Here is a 10,394-nt window from a genome sequence, read left to right on the forward strand (position 1 = left end):
TAGATGTCTGAATTGCTTCAGGGATAGATTGACCGAGTTGCCCTCCACTTTCTCCAGATAAATCTGCGAGTGGAGAATCCCTTGAGGGAGCTAGAGGTGTTTGATCTGGGAGGGGAGAAAATGACTCTATTAAGGGTGGCTGAGAGTCAGATTTTCCCTCAGAAGCATGTGACTGCTCTTCTGCCGTAACTATGGCAGGCACTGTAACAGACTCTATGTGCGCTCCTCGCTCTGTGTCCTGAGTATCATCTATGGATATGTATGGTTCCATTGTGAGTAATGGAATTGTGCTTGACTCAGTACAAGATGCCATGGCCCTATGACGAATTTCAATAGATTCATCCTGTTGAAAGAATGTCTCTAGTAACTGTTTATTGGCCATTTCAAAGTCCATGTCCTGTTGGGAGGACAAGGATGGGCTTTCAGATGCCTCAGTATAAGTTCTTCTTTTCTTTGGAGGAGGCAGAGCTGAGGGTTCCTCACATTTAACAATGCACTACTTCCTATTAATCTTCTGGGTAACATTTTAGACAGTGGGGGAGAGGTTGAGATAGAATGTGACTCTGTGTTTGGCTCTATGACCTGGGATTGAAGCTGTGGTTCTACAACTTCATGGTCAGCCCTATCAACCACTGGGGGTCTTTCAACAGAAGTAGGAGTGGAGTGAGGGTGAGGAATTACTACCTGTAATGGAAGAGCATCTGATGTTGGAGGAGCCTGGGTGGCTTGAACCACTGGAGGTTGAGGTTGCTGTTCATGACCGGGAAGATTGAAAATAGGTAAAGGAATATAAGTGGCCATGAAAGCAGATACAAGTACTGGAACTTGCATGAATTTAAAGGTTGTGTCTTGGCGGGTGTAAATCTTTTTGCTTACTGGAGGGGGTTCGGTTACTGCAGAGTTAGCAAAAAGGGCTTTGTGTTCAGGTGTGAGAAGATGATCTGCTATAAGCATGAGAAAACGAGCATAGTAACATGATACCCTACGATTTGTAAAATGATCACGTAAAGCAGTAGTGAGACGTCTCAAGAGAATGGGAAAAAGTAGTTTGCCAAAATTGATCCTTTGATTGAAAACAACCGCAAGACCAATATACTGCAGAGTGGAAGTGATGTTGTGAAAGTTGGATTTAGTGCAGTTGGCAAACACTTTAGAAAGTGTATCGAAGAAAATATCCCATTCAGACACCAAATTGGATTTAGAAAGTTTGGTTAAATTGATCACCCCCTGATAGTGAATAGCATGGAAAAAGTTTGTGATATCATTTTCAGAGGGTAAATTACAGAAATTGTCCAATGGAAAATTTAACGCCTGATTGACTACTATTTCATCAACCACATACTGTGTGTTTGCCACGGTGAATGAAAAAGATTTTGAATCATCGGCCACAGTAGAGGTTGTGCAAATCAGTCTAAGCAGATCGACATTTAAAATCACATTTGATTTAATAGCAGAGCTAACAATCAAATGGTCATTTAAAAATCTAATCCAAGGCTTAAATTTTTCCACAACACATTTTTCCGGATTAAAATAACCAACCTGATTATGCGCGACAATTTGGAAATTGAGAGCCATTATAAAATAATAATAAGACACACACTTTCAGAATTTTAAGAATAATATTAAAAAAATTCGAATTAATTAAATTAATTTAATAATTCGAATTAAATTAATTATAATCGAAAAATTTAGACAGGAATGTATCTCGTTAAAATTCCTAACTCACAAACACAGTTTTGAAAAACCAAAAGACACAAATCAGAAATTAAAAATAAAATAAAATAAAAAATACCCAAAATCAAAAAACAAAAACTGATTTTGATTTGTTTGATTTCTTTTAACAAAAATCCAACAACACTTCTGTATGTATATACTTGTATGTATATATCACAGGAGTGATGATTTTTCTATGCTGAGTAAAAACTCGAGCAAGAAACAATGGTGACTTTGGAGTAGCAGTTCGAAGAGAGAGAGAAAGAGAAGAAGACTGTTGAAATTTTGAAATAAAATGAACTGATGAAAATAAAAAAAAAACAGACACACAAACCATTAAGTAGTATAACTGGTATGACAATCCGGGATTGTCATACCGATTGTCATACCAGGTAAAAGAAGGAAAACAAATAAAAGAATAAACACTAAATTTATAACTGGTATGACAATCTGATAGTCATACCGATTGTCATACCAGTATAATAATAAAAGGAAAATAATTATATATAAGGTTTATAACTGGCAAGACAATTGATAGTCATACCGATTGTCTTGCCAGTATAAACCTATACTGAATAACATAATAAACAAAATTTAAACTGAAATGACTTTCAGCAAGACAATTTCAATTGTCTTGCCGATTGTCATATCAGCTTTAAACACAGAAACACACATATATAAATATGTACTGAAATAAAGACTTATATAACTTAGTAAAAATATCAGAAAATATTTACAAAATTAAAATAATTAAAATATTTCAGAGATAATAATATTTTCAGTCCAAAAATAGATTTCTTTTGAATTTAAATAAATTAAATTCATAGAAAAATATTTTTAGAGAAAATAAAATATTTTTAGATATTTGAAGTTAACAAGTCGAGTAAATAAAACCGATAAGATAATAAAAATTCCATAGAAATAAGCAAGAAATATGATAGAATGATAAAAAAAATTTGCAAATGAATTTTTCATTTATGAAAAATTCATTTGTAAATTCATTTAAGAACAGATCTAAGATATTAACTAAATTAATCACTAAAACTATTCAACATGCCCAATTTACCAACTAATCTGGTAAATGTGGATTCATCAAGTGGTTTAGTGAAAATATCTGTTATTTGTTCTTCTGTTGGAACAAAAAACAGTTCAACAGTACCATTCAAGACGTGCTCTCTAATAAAATGATACCTGATGTCAATGTGTTTTGTCCTCGAGTGCTGCACAGGGTTGTTGGTGATGGCTATTGCACTTGTATTGTCACATAAAATAGGAATTTTGTTCAATACAGAGCCATAGTCTCGAAGCTGGTTCCTAATCCACAAGATCTGAGCATAGCAGCTTCCAGCAGCAATATATTCAGCCTCGGCCGTTGAGTTGGAAACTGTTTGCTGTTTCTTGCTGTACCATGAGACTAGCCTGCTTCCTAGGAATTGACAACTCCCTGAGGTGCTTTTCCTATCAACAACACTTCCTGCGTAATCTGAATCTGTATATCCAACAAGGTTAAAACCAGATTCTTTAGGGTACCAAATACCTAGATTTGGTGTTCCCTTAAGATATCTTAAGATTCGTTTAACAGCAACGAGATGAATGTCTCTAGGATCCGCTTGGAACCTTGCACATAAGCATGTAGCATACATAATATCTGGTCTACTTGCAGTAAGATAGAGTAACGAGCCAATCATACCTCTGTAGCTTGTGACGTCTACCTTAATGGAGTTTTCACATGGTCCAAGCTTGACAGCTGTAGTTGATGGAGTCCTTGCTGATGCAGAATCCTCTAGATTGTACTTTTTGAGGAGTTCCTTCAGATACTTGGATTGACAAATAAATGTTCCATCTAACCTTTGATTTACTTGTAATCCAAGAAAGAACTTCAGCTCTCCCATCATGCTCATTTCAAACTTGCTGTTCATTAACTTAGCAAATCTCTTACAGAGATTATCATTAGTAGACCCAAATATTATATCATCCACATAGACTTGGACTAATATAGTATCATTCTTATGTTTTTTTGAAAAGAGAGTTTTGTCTATGACACCTCTAATAAAGCTATTTTCAATAAGAAATTCAGAGAGAGTGTCATACCATTTTCTTGGAGACTATTTGAGCCCATAGATAGCCTTGAAAAGAAAGAAGACAAAATCCAAATGATCTGGATCTTCAAAACCAGGAGGTTGCTCTATATATACCTCTTCATCCAACTTTCCATTCAGAAAGGCGCTCTTGACATCCATTTGATAAACTTTAAAGTTTAAGAATGCTGCGAATGCCAGAAATATCCTGATGGCCTCAAGTCTAGCCACTGGAGCATAGGTTTCATCATAATCAATGCCTTCAGCTTGAGAATACCCTTTTGCTACCAGTCTTGCCTTGTTTCTTGTAACCACACCATCTTCATCTAGTTTATTCCTGAATACCCACCTAGTACCAACACCTTTCTTGTGTGTAGGTCTAGGTACCAGTTTCCAGACTTGTTGACTTTCAAACTGATTGAGTTCATCTTGCATAGCAATCATCCAATCTGGATCAGTTAGTGCTTCTTCAATCTTCTTAGGTTCCATCTCAGAAAGAAATCCTGAGAACAGACACTCATTTTGAGTAGCACATCTAGTTCTGACTCCAACATCTGGATCACCAATAATCAACTCAAAAGGGTGAGCTTTATTCCAGACAGTCTGTCTTGGAAGATTTGATCTTGATGATTCGCCTTGAAATTCATTGTGATGTTGTGTCCTACTAGATGATCCTTCAGCATCTCCCCCTGAGTTGTTGCCATGTTGACTTGAAGATTCTCCATCAGTAGCAGTGGTATCTACATTGTTGCCAAAGTTTCCATCACTATTACCTTGAGTATCATCAAGATTAACAGGTTCTTCACCAACAACAACCTCAGGTTCTTGACCATGTTCTGATTCTGAATCTGACATATTATCAAACTTCAGTTTCTCAGAAGGATCTTCAGTTTGGATGCTAGGGAGTTTAGTGTCATCAAATGTAACATTGACACTTTCAGTTACTTTGTGTTGATCAATGATATACACTCTGTATGATCTTCTTCCATATCCAACAAAAATACCCTCATATGCCTTAGCCTCGAATTTACCACGACGCTCATCTCCATCCTTGAGCACGAAGCATCTGGCACCAAATACATGAAAGTATTTGATAGAAGGTTTCTGTTCATTCAAAATCTCATAAGGAGTTTTCATGAAGTCTTTGTTAATTAGAGTTCGATTCTGAGTATAACATGCAGTATTGACAGCTTCAGCCCAAAAGTACATTGGAAGACCGGATTCACTTAACATCGTTCTTGCAGCTTCAATCAATGTACGATTCTTCCTTTCTACCACTCCATTTTGCTGAGGGGTTCTAGGAGCTGAAAATTGTCTGGTAATCCCTTTGTCTGTACAGAATTTATTGAGAAGTGCATTCTTGAATTCTGTCCCATTATCTGACCTTATTGCTCTAACAGGGACGTTAGAATCTAACTCAATCATCTTGATATGATCAATCACAACTTGTGGTGTTTCATCCTTAGAGTGAAGAAATAAAACCCACGTATACTTGGAATAGTCATCAACTATCACAAGACAGTAACACTTCTTTGACATCGAAAGGACATTAACTGGTCCAAATAAATCCATGTGCAATAATTGCAGAACACCAGTTATGGAAGATGTGTTAGTGCCTCTGTGACTTGCTTTCTTTGACTTTCCTTTCTGGCAAGCCTCACATAGTCCTTCTGGAGAGAATTCCAGCTGAGGCAGACCTCTTACCAATTCTCTTTTTACAAGAGAATTCATTGTTTTAAAATTGAGATGAGAAAGTCTCTTGTGCCATAGCCAACTCTCATCTGATGATGCCTTTGCATAGAAACAATTGACTTCAGGATTGCTTCCAGAGTTCATGTCAGCTACGAACAGATTTCCTTTCCGGATTCCCATTAAGGAGGGTTTTTCACTTTTCTTGTGCAGAATCTGACACTTTAGCTTGTCGAATAAAACATTGTAGCCGTTGTCACAGAACTGACTAATGCTAAGCAGATTGTGTTAAAGTCCTTGCACAACATATACATTTTCAATGATAACATTTCCAGCTAGCAAACAGCCATATCCCTCCGTTAAACCTTTGCTGTTATCTCCAAAGGTAACCACTGGGCCAGCTTTCTCAACCACATTTGATAGCAGGGCTCTATCTCCGGTCATATGTCTTGACGATCCGCTGTCAAGAATCCACACTACCGGTTGTACCTGTTTAATGCCCTGCAATACAAATGGATTAGACCTTCTTCGGAACCCAAGCTTGGCTGGGTCCGGCATACTTGTAAAATTGGCCTTTATCAGGCAAAACAACATTCTTAATTTTAATATTCTCAACGTTCTCAATGACTAAACATTTGACCTTGTGAACAGCCTTGACAAATTTCTGTTTAGGCTTAGGCACAAATGTCTCCTTTCTAGCTTTAGGAGGACTAGCAGTCTTAGACCTATCATGCTTTCTATTATTCACATGCTGACGAGGAGTAGTCTTATCATTAGAAACATGCTTACCATTAAAATAAGCAAACATCAGATTAAAAGCACAAGACATACAATCAGGAACACCACATGCTTTATGAGAAGGATTAACAATAGGCAACTTATGCATGGTAGACATGGCATTTGTGTTATCCAACTCATGTGTGTCTGAGTTAGTCTCCGTTGCTTTCACAACCTTGACTGGAACTTTTGACACACTTGACTTGGAGACAGCTTTCTCATTAGCATTATCTTCAGCACGGATTTCTTCTTGAATAATAAAAGAGGTCTCATCAAATGGTTCAGCAATTGATTCTTTATAGAGGGGTTCATCAACACCCTTAAGCACATGTGGTACTTCCCTGCCTTTAGCACAGACATGAGGAGGGGAGTTTATGCCTAATTTTCCAATAGCAGCATTGTAATCATAACCTATACCAGATGTTTGATTAACAGCTTGCTTATTGTAAAACTCTTTGGACTTCGAACAAGAATTAAAGTAAGCTTTAACCTTAGCCTCAAGACCAGTGATCTTGTCTTTAAGAATAGTTTCAAGTTTTCTATAACAGTCAACTCTATTCTCTAGAAAAGACACTTGATCTTTTAATTTATCTTGATTAATGTGTACAAGTCTTAATTCATTGACCTCTTTTTCAAGGTCTTTGATTTGTTGATTTAACAATTCATTATCACGACGAGCACAATCTAAGGAACCTCCTAGATGATAAACTAATTCAGCATCAGTAAATTTTACCTCTTTTCTTGACGATGAGGTGCTTGCATCACTAGCCATGAGAGCAAGATTCCCAACTTCTTCATCTTTACTGTCAGTATCATCCCAGCTTCTTCCCTTTGCCAGGTAAGCCCTTTCAGATTTACTCTTCTGATTAGAATCGTAAGAGTTCTTCCTAGCTTGTTTTGGCTTCCTGCATTCTGTGGCAAAGTGTCCCAACTCATTGCAGTTGAAACATCGAATGGTGCTTCGATCAACCATCCCTGTTTTATACCCACCACTGCTGGTGTTAGAGGATGAAGATCCACCTTTCTGGAATCTGTTGTAGTTGGACTTGTACTTGAACTTGGGATTCCTTTTGAATCTGACATTTGAGAATCTCTTGACAATCAGGGCCATTGACTCATCCTCCAATTGCTCCAGTTCTTCCAAGGAATAATAATCATCTCCTGATTGATTTGTAGTAGGAGAATCAAATTCTGCTACTATCACATTATCTTCAACCTTGGAAGACTGTACCATTCTTTCTGACTATTGAGATTGTTGTTGATATTGTGGTTGTTGTTGTTGTTCATCAGCTACTAGAGCAGTAGACGTGCTGACCACTCTTCCTTTCCCGTAAACTTCCTTCTGCTGAATCTGCTCCAACTCATAAGTCTTTAACACACCATAGAGCCTTTCCAAAGAAATCTCACTCAGATCTCTTGCTTCTCTTATGGCAGTGATTCTATGTTCGAGATGAGTTGGCAATGTTAAAAGGAACTTTTTGTTGACCTCCCTGATGGAATAGTATTTACCATTAATGTTCAGGTTGTTGATCAATGCATTGTACCTCTCAAACATTTCAGTGATTCCTTCCCCTGGATTGGATTTAAAGTATTCATACTCAGAGGTTAGGATTTCTAGTTTGTTCTCCCTAACTTCCTATGTGCCTTCATTAATAATCTCAATAGTTTCCCAGATATGTTTGGAATCTTTACAATTCATCACATGTCTATTCATCAAGGGATTAAGGGAATCTACTAAGATTAATTGAAGGCTAGCATCCAGGGAGGCTTCTTCTATTTCAGCAGGAGAGAAGTCCTCAGGATCCTTCACATAAGTTCTCACTTTGGTGATCACCACATCATTTTCTATTACCTCTGGTTCAATAACCATAGGAATTTTTGGACCCTTCTTTAACACTTGCAAATATTTGGGATTAGCAACCTGTAAAAATAGTAGCATCTTCTTCTTCCACATAACATAATTTTCTTTATCGAAAAGTGGAATTTTAACGGTTCCAACTTTTTGTGTAGTCATTATGAATTTTTGAGTGAATAAAAAATTCAAGAAGTGAAAGAAACACAAAAGTCTAGGATCTAGATTTGTACGTTAATCAGAAGGCTCTGATACCAATTGTTAGGTCCCAATTTGTTTGTAGAAGGGGGGTTGAATGCAAACAATACCGTTTAAGCGAATAAAATGCGGAATAAAAAAATGAAACAAAATTCAAGTTAAATAAAACTTTTATTAAACTTGAAAGGTGTTACAACTACGGTATCGGTTACAAGGGATTAATCTCAAATCAATTATTACAAATCTAGAATAAATTCGACATGAACTTTTTCTATTTGTGCAATTAAAAGATCAAATGCTAAATGCGATTTGAGATTAAGTTCTAGGGATTTTAATCCGCTAGATTGATACACAAGAACAAGATAAATAATTCTAGTGGATTGGATTTAACTTTTCAATCTAGAATTTTGATCTTGAATAAAGCAGATGAAAAATAAAATGTTGAGCCTTTTTTTTTTCTGCTGAGTTCTTGACTTGTGTTTTTGTTGAATTGTTGCATTATTGTCTTCTGCTGTGTTTTGTTGTTTAAGTAAACAAAACCATCTAGTTTACTCAGCAAGACTTTCGGCAAGACAATCAAATGAACTGGTATGACTATCCATTTGAACTGGTAGGACTTTCGGTGAGACTATCCTTTTGAACTAGCAAGACAATCCCAATAGCTAGCAAGACAATCAGAATGAACTAGCAAGACTTTTGGTATGACTATCAATTGTCATACCGATTGTCATAGTAGTTCAAATCAAATTGTCTTACTGAATTATTAATAGATTTTAATCTAATAATAATTCTGAAAATCCTTAATATTAATTCTGAATTAATTAATCAATTAATTCAATTAATCAATAAATTAATCTTTGCAGATATAATTTATTTTCTTAATTAAATTATATGACTTAATTAATTAATAGAGAATTAATATTAATCTTGAGCAGCAACCATTCTTCTGAAAATTACTGTCAAGTATGAATCAATTCCACCACTTCAATGTTGACACTCGATGTACTGTCTGGTTCATGAGTGACTAACTTCCGTGACGTTTCTTCAAGTCTTGACCTTGATACTCTTGATTTTCTTCAGACTAAATCCTTGTAATTAATTGATACCCTGACGAGATCTCTGTCACTTGATTAAATCCACAATCCTGATTTATATCACTGAGGCTTGATCAATTTCTTGAGCTTCTTCCAGTGAATTAAGTCTTCAAGTCTGTAGATGAATAATGTTTCTTAACCCTTTGACAGATGTTACTATATGAGATCTCTCTGACGATAGATCCACTATTTACTTATTACATTCTTATTTGAGTTGAGTTAAATCCTCGAATATACAAATAGGCTATGCCATATGCCTTTCAGGCTCCGGTCCCGAAACTGCATTACTCTGGGATCCCTCCTCAGCAGAAGCATTGGACCCGGAGCCACCAACAGCAGCTTTCTTCGGCAACTTAAAAGCTTTGCCCAAACATTTCAATGCGTCGTTGTAGGCCGAAGAAGACATGACCGGATTAAAATGCGGCAAACCTGAAAAAGAGCAAAAACACAAGTCAAAACTAAGGAAGAGTCACAACAGAAGAAAACATATTACAAGTCCGGACAAGAAAACATATACGGAGACCGGGTAAAAAGGAAACTACTTACAGCCTAGCCTATGCATAGTCCTATGAATCATAAAAGTATCACGGGTCATCTGAAAACCCAAGCATTCACAAAAAGCAAACATCCACCGGATAGTTTCACCCCGGAGCACATCCCTACGGATCCGAGTTCGGACTCCCTCCGAAGCAATATGGGGAAGATAATACAAGTCCAAACCCCTAAGCATGATCAGCTCTCCATTCGAGTACTTCAACAAAGACTGCTGGATTACAGGCCTGTAGGAGCCGCCGTACCCACACTCCGGAGCCCAGAACCGAAGCTCATATAGAGGAAACTGGCTGGACCAGACTAGATGAAAGATATGATGTCATAGCTTAAAGGTGGGCTGAACTGTAAACTGATTGCACATAGCAATAAACCAAGTCATCCATTTTATACCATTCGGCGTTATCTGCATCGGAGAAATCTTATATACATACTTACACAAGT

Source organism: Apium graveolens, chromosome 10 (assembly GCF_009905375.1).
Source record: "Apium graveolens cultivar Ventura chromosome 10, ASM990537v1, whole genome shotgun sequence".
NCBI lineage: Eukaryota > Viridiplantae > Streptophyta > Magnoliopsida > Apiales > Apiaceae > Apium > Apium graveolens.